This window comes from Aphelocoma coerulescens, chromosome 10, assembly GCF_041296385.1.
Source record: "Aphelocoma coerulescens isolate FSJ_1873_10779 chromosome 10, UR_Acoe_1.0, whole genome shotgun sequence".
Taxonomy (NCBI): Eukaryota; Metazoa; Chordata; class Aves; order Passeriformes; family Corvidae; genus Aphelocoma; species Aphelocoma coerulescens.
Genome location: NC_091024.1, coordinates 9,815,212 through 9,824,529, shown reverse-complemented (window position 1 = coordinate 9,824,529; position 9,318 = coordinate 9,815,212).

Sequence of the window (9,318 nt, the reverse complement as noted above, 5' to 3'; positions counted from 1 at the left end):
TTGCCACGTGACCTAAGGAATAATACAGGTGGTCAGCACCATGCTGGTGACTCCTGAATTTCTGGAGCAAGCAGAATCGTTTTCCTGCGTCAAGAAGACGGGAGGTCCTGTATACACCCTCGAGTAATCTGCTGTGCTTGACTGATCACAAAACACCCACCAAGATTTCCCTAACAAAATCCTTCATTTCTGCCAAGGAAAGCAAAGATTTGCAGGAAATGAGAGACATGACCCTGCCACCTCACAAACAGCTTGGGGGTCTCTAGATGCTCATCTCAGCAGAGGGATGCTCGTGCCAGAGCAAACGTAGAACCCTGTGTGGTCAGTGCACAGCTCTTCCAGCATCCCTTTCTTCACCTTCCTTTATCAACTCTGTTGTGATAAAAACAGAAATGGGCAAACTTTAGTTTTCTCCTGCCTGTTTGCTGTGTTGCTGTAAGTCCCACTGGGTCCAGGTGCTGCTGGGTGAGGAGGTGTGGAATGAGAGATGTTAAAACTGGGAGAAATGAGTGTTGATAGGTGCATAACCCAGCTCAAACCACTTCCCCCACTTGTGATTTCATCACAGCCAAAAGCTGTGCTTGAGCTGCTGGGCAGCCTGTGGGAACCTAAAGCCTAAGGGAATTTTTAAAAGAGAAAGAAATGGCCCCAGAGAGCCCCATAACTCTAAGCAAGTTTTTCTCTAGGACAGTCACCATTTCTGTTAAAAATAAGTCTTTCATTTCCCATTGATACTTCTCAAGCTGCAAGGAGAGCCATTCTCCTGGAGGCTCTAGCTGCAGACACAGTCTTGGAAGGGAAGCTTGCTCTCATGGCTACGGCAAAGGAATGGGAAGCATGAGATCTGGCATGAAGTTCTGCTCCCATTGAAGCCAGTGGGATGTTTGCCATTGGCTTCAGGGGAAGCCAAGATTTCAGTCTGCAGCCAGATTTGCTGGTGTGCTGTGTGATCCTGAGAGCAGGACCAGAGAGGGTTCTTGGTTTTCTGGTAAAGGTCTTGCTGCCTCGGCTCCTCTGCTGGGTTCTCACTTCACACTAGCTACTGCTTGCTTTGGTGCTTTCAAATCTTAGACCTCTTTCAAATCCTTGATTAAGAGACTGGTGCATGGTTTGTGTCTGTTGTATTGTCCCATGGTTGGAGCTCTTGGACATCCTCACCAGCAAAACCATCCTCTCCATTGGGGATTGTGGACAGTGCTAGAGAGGGGCATAAGGCAATTAAAGCAACAGGACAGGCTGGGATAAGAGACTTAGATAAAGTAACACATATGGGATTTGCTGCAGGTAAATAACTGTGCCTTTTTCTCCAGGCAGCAACTTGGATCAGCTGTAGAATTAACTCTGAGTGGTTCAAGAGAGCCTGGAGAGATTGTAAAGATAGTCCAAGATGGGCTTCCCTACTTCACACCTTCACACCAACATGGACTGTTGGGAAGCTTGATAGCCTCAGCAGCCTTTTTCTTCATCTCCCTCTTTCAAGGTTAGGTGGGAGCCAAACTGTGTTAGTGATGAGCTGCTGTGCAGGTACCCATGAGCATGTTAGTAAACCTTTCCCAAATTGCACTGTTCCCCCTGCCAACCCAAAGGCTGCTGTGCTGCTGTAGTGACGTAGGTGTTAACCAGTGCATTATATAGAGCTTCACAATGTTTGCACACCCAGCCACATCTGGGCAGGGTTGGTGCTCTCGTCTCAAAAGCAGCTGAAGGAAGTGATCACAGAGTTGATCAAGATTGTACCAAGCAGCCCCAGTTTGGCCTGTATAGGTCCAAGCTGGTTTTATTTGAGTGGACACATGGTGGAGCCTCTGTATGCCAAGGAAAAGAAACATTGCAAATAATTCTTGCTCTTTATTTCTATTTCTCCCTGATCAGGACGGCTCTTTCTGTTCATCGTGTGGGATTGGTCTCTGCTGCCCCTTTCAGGGAACATCTGTAAACGCATCACATCTGTAGAAAAAGGCAGGAAGGTTTATCTGCTGGACCAAGAAGTTGTCCTGAATTTCCTCACCTCTCCAGATGCCTCGTGTTTGACAGCTTCTGCTCCTGGCCAGCCACAGCTTGTGTTCTCTGGCCACCTGGGACCTGATCTCCTTCCTCTGACACTTCCACAGAGAGCAGCTGGTGGGAGAGACTTTCTGGTAAGTTGAAACCATGGTGATACATTTTATCTCCACAAACAAGGAGCTGTAAATGTAGGTGTTGGAAGCTGAGGTAAGGATCATATAGAGATCCATAGCTAAGAGTTTTACTATGATTTTATCTAGCAAGCTGAAGCAAAGCTACCCAAAAGTTCAGCTCTGGTGCAGGAGCACACCCCAGTGTTACCTCTTTAGGCACAAAGATTTTTACAGAAAAAAATATTCTTTGTTCTAATAATAAATGGGGAAGAATGGGGAGGAAAACAAAGAAAAACCCAAACAATGCCATATTCTCTGCTGACTGCTTGGCTTAGCTCTGCAGCACAATTTACCATCTCTCTTCCACATCATTCTGAGTTTCTTCCCCAAGAGGATCTTAAGAGTAGATAAATGTCTGCCTCTGAGCCAACTCTTCTGGTTCAGTGGCTGGTATGATGTTTGCATGAACTCTAAACCATCAACTTGTTGCTCTCTTATTTCTTGCTGATACATCCCCACCAGCTCTCAGTTTCCTAGGACAAGCACAATCAAACAAAATGAATCAGAATAAACAGAATTAGTTCTCATTCTTTCTTAACAACATGCCTGTGGTGTTTTTTCTCCCTTAGCAAATTCAATCCAGCTCCTTTCTCTCATGTTAATTCACTGTAGCTGCTTCCACAGGCTCTGGGTTACACGTAACAATGAGAGGAGAGGATGGTACTTTGCTTTGATCAAGAGCTCAGCATGTGTGTGTTCTGCATTTTAAGGAATAGGGTGAGGTGTTACTTGATCCACTTGCCACTGATTCTCTGTGGTATTCCTTCTGCTGCTGGTGGAGTCCCACCCAGGAACACAAAAGAAAGATGACACTTTGGACTTTTTGTCTCATGTACAGGCTCTGATTTTAGCACTTCAAGCACAGGGTCCTGGAATGGCTTTCCCAGGATCCTGGCAGATTTCAAGGCCAAGCATCATGGCAAACCTGCTCCCATGCACTCACATACCACATTGAGGGTGTCCTTGTGGGTGTGACTCTGGAGCCAGCTTCTTACGGAGGAGACCATGCTGAAACTCCCTTCTGGCATCCAGGCCTTGCACCTACCAAGTCTTCCCTGTGTGGTTGGTGTCTTTGACCATGTCCTGGGACTGTTTCCTGAAGAGAAAAAGCAGCATTTGGCCCTTGGCTTTTAGGAGGGTTTCCTAATACCAGCCTCAAAACAGATGGAAACACTTTCCTCCCCCTTCAGACCAGAACCCTGTGCCAGGACAAAGACTGAGGGTGAGGTTTTAATGCTAATGAAGCTTTTGGTGCGTCTTTTTTCCCTCCTGTCATCTGGGGAGGCCCCTGGCACTATGGTAAAAGCACCCACTGCCCACTGGGGCTCCTCTCCTTGTGGTGAATGTGGTCCAGAGGGACACAAAGGTTTCCCCAGAAGCACATACCCATTCTGTGGCTCTAATTAGATTTTCTGTGTTTGTTGCTAACAATGTTCTTCCTTGCCTTTGGTTCAGCAGGAGCCCGATTAGTGACTTCCCAGGGTCCTTGAAACCCAAGGGAATTAATTTGTCTTTAATTTTGTCTAAGCTGATACTCAGGGGAACAGCTGGGAATATTGTAAAGCAGCTTCTAGCAGTGAAGAGTCCCAGCAAAGGATTTCATAGGCCCCTGGTAGTGATGCTCAGCCTGTCCATCTGAAGCCAGTCCATGCAGGGAGGTGCAGCATTAACCAGTGAAAGACATGGCCCTGCTCCTCTTCCTTTTCCTTACAACAGCTGGATTTGGCCAGTTGTGCTTTGGCGATACCTGGTGATCACACTTTGCTGCTATTCACAGCTTTTTTCAGTGTTTATTGACAGCCAGACACATCCTTCATTTCCTGATGGATGCTCATCCCAGCTTCCCAGGATCTGGGCTGTGCTGACATTCCAACGTGTTGTGCAGCCTTGGGTGAAGCAGCTCACTGCCCTGTAACTCAGGGAGCCACTGTGCAATAGCACAGGAACCATGACAGCACTGCTTGGTGGGGGATTTTTAAAACACTTTGAGCTCCCTGGAAGGACGAGGGTAAGTGCAAACCTGTTCTGTTACTCTGTGGTTAAAGGTTGTCTGAGATAATGTTTTGAAGTGAAGAGAAAACAACAGCCAACAGAGAAGCTCATACATCCCTAGAGGTGGTCACTTTGTGGTTTGGGTCATTTTCAGGGGCTACTTCACATCCCAGGTACTGGAGAGGCCAAGCCAGCTTGGGGCTGGGACCCCTCTGCCAGGCTTTGTGCAGGACACAGGAATTCCATCAGGGCCATGCTCAGCCTTAGCTTTTGCTGTAACAATTACAAGTGATAAAATATCCGTCTTCTCAGTTTGCCTCCCCACAAGTTGGTTTAAAGGGAATGAAGGCAGATCCTGCTATAGCTTAGTGCATTACAAACCAACTCAAATGACTCCCCACCGTCTTTTCATTTCCATGAGACCTTTAATGCCCTAAGTCTTTGCATGTCCTGGCTCATAGCCCAATTGAAGCATGAGCTCCAACAGAAGTTTTACATTTAAAGCTGTTCTTTTGGCTTCAGAATTTTGCAGATTGAGGCTGAGAGAAGCAATTCAGCTGTTTACTTGCAGATCTGCACCAGCCCTGCTGTGCTCTTGCCCTCACCTCGGTCAGAGTTGTGTTAACAGCATTTTCCAATTAAAGTAGCAGCCTCAGTTGTAGAAAATGCTTTTTCTATCTGGGAATTTATCTGATTTTACTCTTTTTAAATTACTCACGGAGCACAGGGCTGTTTTGTTTCCCACCCCTTATTATAATTAATCCATCATCATTTCTGGTGACAAGGCTGGCTTTTGCTGGATTTTCATTTCTTGCTATTTCTATCAGCTTGTGCCATGATACTGATGATGGGGAGACTGATGTGAGCAATCAGGCAAATATCAAGTGGACATGCAATTCCTGAAGTTCTGCTCACTCAGCAGGAAAAATGACACCTATTCTGGAGATAGCCCTGCCAGAAAATCTTAGAGCCATACTGTGTAAATTGCAGCCCTGTCTGAAATACTTCTAGTCTGAAAACTTGGCTTTTAAGACCTTCACAGCCCAGATCAAGGCTTTTTCCTGTTACCTGAAAATTCCAAGTCTGCAAGAGAATAAATGGTAGCAGTTGAAGCCTTCATCTTTCTTCCAGTGATGAGGTAAGGGCTTCTTTTTTTCACTTCACCTCACTGAAAGGGACGTGCTGGGCTCCATCCTGCCTGTGGTGCAACAAGCTCAGCAAGGCTTGTCCTGTGGGATGCAGTGGGATCTGACTCTGGGATTTTCACTCCAGCCGGTTTTCCATTGTGGACAACACTCTCACTGTCTTCTCGTTGAAAGTGCTTTGAACATGAGCATGGAAGTGCTTGGGCTGCAGGAACTGGGGCAGGACCAGATACAGTGACAAAATCCCAGGATTCAGTGTTGACATCCTGTCCCAGGAGGCCACAAAGGCCCCCTGTCCTACAACATCCTTATCCCAGAGTCTGAGCAGCAGCAGCAGCTGCTTGTGCCCACCACAGTGACCCTCAAAACTGGGAGCACCTCAGTTCTTCAGGTCCCTTAACTGGGAGCACCTCAGTTCTTCAGGTCCCTTGCAAGGATGCTCCAACCACAGACTCCCAGACAGGGAAGCAAAGCCTTCTACTGCCCCCACGTGTTGCTTGCTCATTATTGTTGCCACAGACTAGTAGAGACCTGGGAACCCTGTCGGGAAGCATGAAGAGGAGCCAGCACAGCCACGCAGCTACGGAGGTCAGGGATCTTGCTTTGGAAGACTCTTCTGTTCCTTCTGTTCCTCCCTCAAGCTCAGGGTGTTCCTTATACTCAAAAAAATGCAAAATCCAATTGGACCTGTTTGGAAGTGAGACGAGCTGGAGGCAGCAAAGCACAGAGGTGTCCTAGTCCCACCCAGGATGTGTGTGAGCCCTGGGAGCCTGCCAGCGATGCCGAGTGATATCAGATAAGGCACAGAGCATTCAGGAGTCTTGGCTCAGGCCACGAGGAGCACAGAGCAAGAGACAGCTCTTGGCAGGCTCAGCTCACACAATAAGGTCATTGGAAAGACAAGTGATGCTTTTCCCCAGTATCAGCACCAGCTTGAGCAAGGGCTCACTCTATGCTCCTGTAATATCCCATGCTCCATGTAGTGCCAAGGACAAAAGCTTCCTCACAAATACAATGAAGCTGCTTTTTCCAACCAGTGTCCCAGCCCCCAATTCCCATCCTTCCTGGCCCTCTCAGGCTCCAGTTTTGAACCACTGAACAGCACTCCTTGGAAGAGTAATTTTCTCTCTGGATCAGTGGCACCTCTCAAGCTGAAGGGAGAACAGGCTGTAGTTGCTGGCTCTCTACTGTTTCCCAGCAGTCACAATTAGGGATCTTGTGATTTTGTCCTTTATTGGGGTAGCACATGCTAAGTATTCTGGAGGGCATCAATACCAAAAGCTGCCTGAAGCCTGGGCTGACAGGTTGGTAGTAGCAGCCAAGCTCGCTCATGGAACCAGTTTGTGGCTCGGGGAGGTCCCAGACCACCGTTTCTGACCATCCCTAGCACAGCTCCTTGGAATGATAGGGATGGCTCTTTGCCATCCTTTCACTGAAAACCTTTTTGGCCTGGCACCATGAACAGATGGGCCATGGAGCAATTCCTCAGCTCAGATTGTCCCCAGGCTGCCCTGGACACTGCCTAGAGCTCTCTGAGCACATCTGAAGGGAACAGCACTCGCTGGCAGGGCTACATGCTCCGGCAATTGGGGATTGCTAACACATGCTTCAGCTATGCAAGAAATCTTTGACTTGTTCTGAACGCAATTCTGCCTGGGTTTCTTCCCAGGAACATTCCTGTTCTTCACAGTTTACCAGTTGCAGGAAGGGAGAAGTGGGGGGAGGGATTTTAAGAGTAAGGGAGAGGAAGGGGAACAAATCTCACAGTGCTTTGCCTCGCCAAATTCCTCCAGAAGGACAGGGTGTGGAGCATGGACTCCAGAGTCTGGGACAATCCCAAGAAAATATGAACTACAAAATTAAAACCACTTTTAATTAGTCATTTGTTTTTATAGAAAGAATAAGTCTCTGTTATTCTGAAGTAATTTAGGGCCTGCTATCACACACGCCAGGCAGCCCCTGCCAAATGGAGCTGTGTGATAGAAGGCAAGCCCAGAACGAGGGCTCTGAGCAGAGACACGTTATCTCCTCCAGGAGACAGCAGTGCTGTTCAGATCTGCATTCTGCTTCTCAAGATAAAAGTCCCACTCCTGAGTCACAGCATACGTGAGGGAGTTGCAAATGTAGTCTCCGTAGGTGGGAGTAATTTGATGTCTGAGATGAATGATGAAGCTGGGCTTTTATTGTCACACGTGCTGTTACAGGCAGGAGAGGAAGCGTACAAGGGTGGAGGCAGGAGCTGTGCTCCTGCCCTGGGAGAACCCAGAGGTACAGGGTACCCAGCTCCTCACACCCTGACTTCAGGGTGACAAATTCCTCTTCTCTTGGAGGGACACAGGCCACAGTGTCTGTCACCTGGCAGGGTGGGCTGGGGCCACGCTGCAGTGGGTGAAGGCTGTATCCAGCCTGTGTCCCTGCAGGGAAGGTGTGCAGCTGGCTCTCAGCCTGCTCTCAGTGCTGCTGTCACATGGGCTCTGTGCTCCTTTCCAGATGTGACCACCTGAACCATCAGCTCCCTCCTGACAGTGCTGACCTGCAGCCTGAGTCCCTCCCAGGGCAGGTAACGATGGGACTTGTGCTCCATGGCAAAGTCTGGAACCTGCTGAGTTACACAAGCTCCAAGGGGAGAAACCCTTGAAAGAGACAAGGTGTAACCTGACGCTACCAAACATCCACTCTGAGTAACCTCCATAGCTCAATTAACTATATTAAGTATATACACCTATAATTAATTTAATTTAGCTGAGGTTTTCTCCCCTGTGTTGGGTGCTCACTGTATCAACCTCTTAAAATTATGGCTGTATGTATAATTCAATCAGATGTTCGTGCAGTACCCACATAAGCTGAGTCACTCCAGGTACCAGGGAGAGGTTTATTTTGTTGTATTTGGCTCATGCTTCTGACTTAACACAGGGGTAACTCCACTGAAATTGGTTGGGCTGCATTAATCTAAAGCCAAAGCAAAGCCCAGCTTTTATTCATTATTTGCAATAGAGGCATCATAATTTCTATAATGCCACGTCCAGAGTATGGGTGGGGTTTGCTCCAGCTACCTTCCCAGTCTCCCACTAGGAAAGAATGATATGAAGGTAGAAAGGAATACTCATCTTTTTCTCTTTTTATAAGTTTAATTCAGAAATACCAGCAGATTCGTATTGCCTCCCAGTGCTGTGTAGGAGCCTTTCCCATATATCTGTTAAACTAAACAGGAATGATTGGTTGATATTAAGGAGATGCTCAAGAAGTTTTTCTTGAATCTGTGCTGTACATGGTGTCAGGATGGGAGTTCACAGCCTGTGAGAATCCCCTCTCTCATCTTTTATTGACTGCACATTCTACATTTGTATTGTTAATGGCCCATGTGGTGTAGAAAACAGGTGGCTGATTTCACTCCGCCTTGCTTTTATTAATCCCAAATTGTGGATCAGGTCACCAGTAATGATAGTCCTGGTGCTCTATGAATGGCAATTGTTACTCCTGCTCCTCCTGAGCAGTTGGGGACTTTCAGATGGCAGCCTGAGCAGCTGCAGCCTGAGCAGCAGATGGCACTGGTGACAAAGTGCGCAGGGATGTGTGAAATGCCCCATCTCCGCTCAGGTGAGGTCATTGAACACCCAGGCACGAGGGGTAGGAGCTGCTTTCTGCCACTCACATGTGAAGTTATTCGTTTCCCAAGGGTGGAGAGCAGCCTGTCACTGAGTGATCGGAAATCCAAACAAGAGATTTTATTGCACAGCTTAGAATGCAGCTGAAAGAGAAGCAAAGAATGACACAGGGAATATGTGTCTGACGCTTCTCACACTTCTGAAGTGAGCCTGAAAAAAGAGGGACAAATCCCAAGTGATGAGGAAAACTGCAATTCTGCAAAAGAGCTCCCAGGAATCGCAGGGACACAAGAGAGGAGCCCTGTTCTAGATTATTTGGAAAGCCCCAGTCAAGACCTTCATGAAAGTTTTTATTGTTTATCACAGGGATTAACTCTGGGAAGCAGCTGGCATGGATGC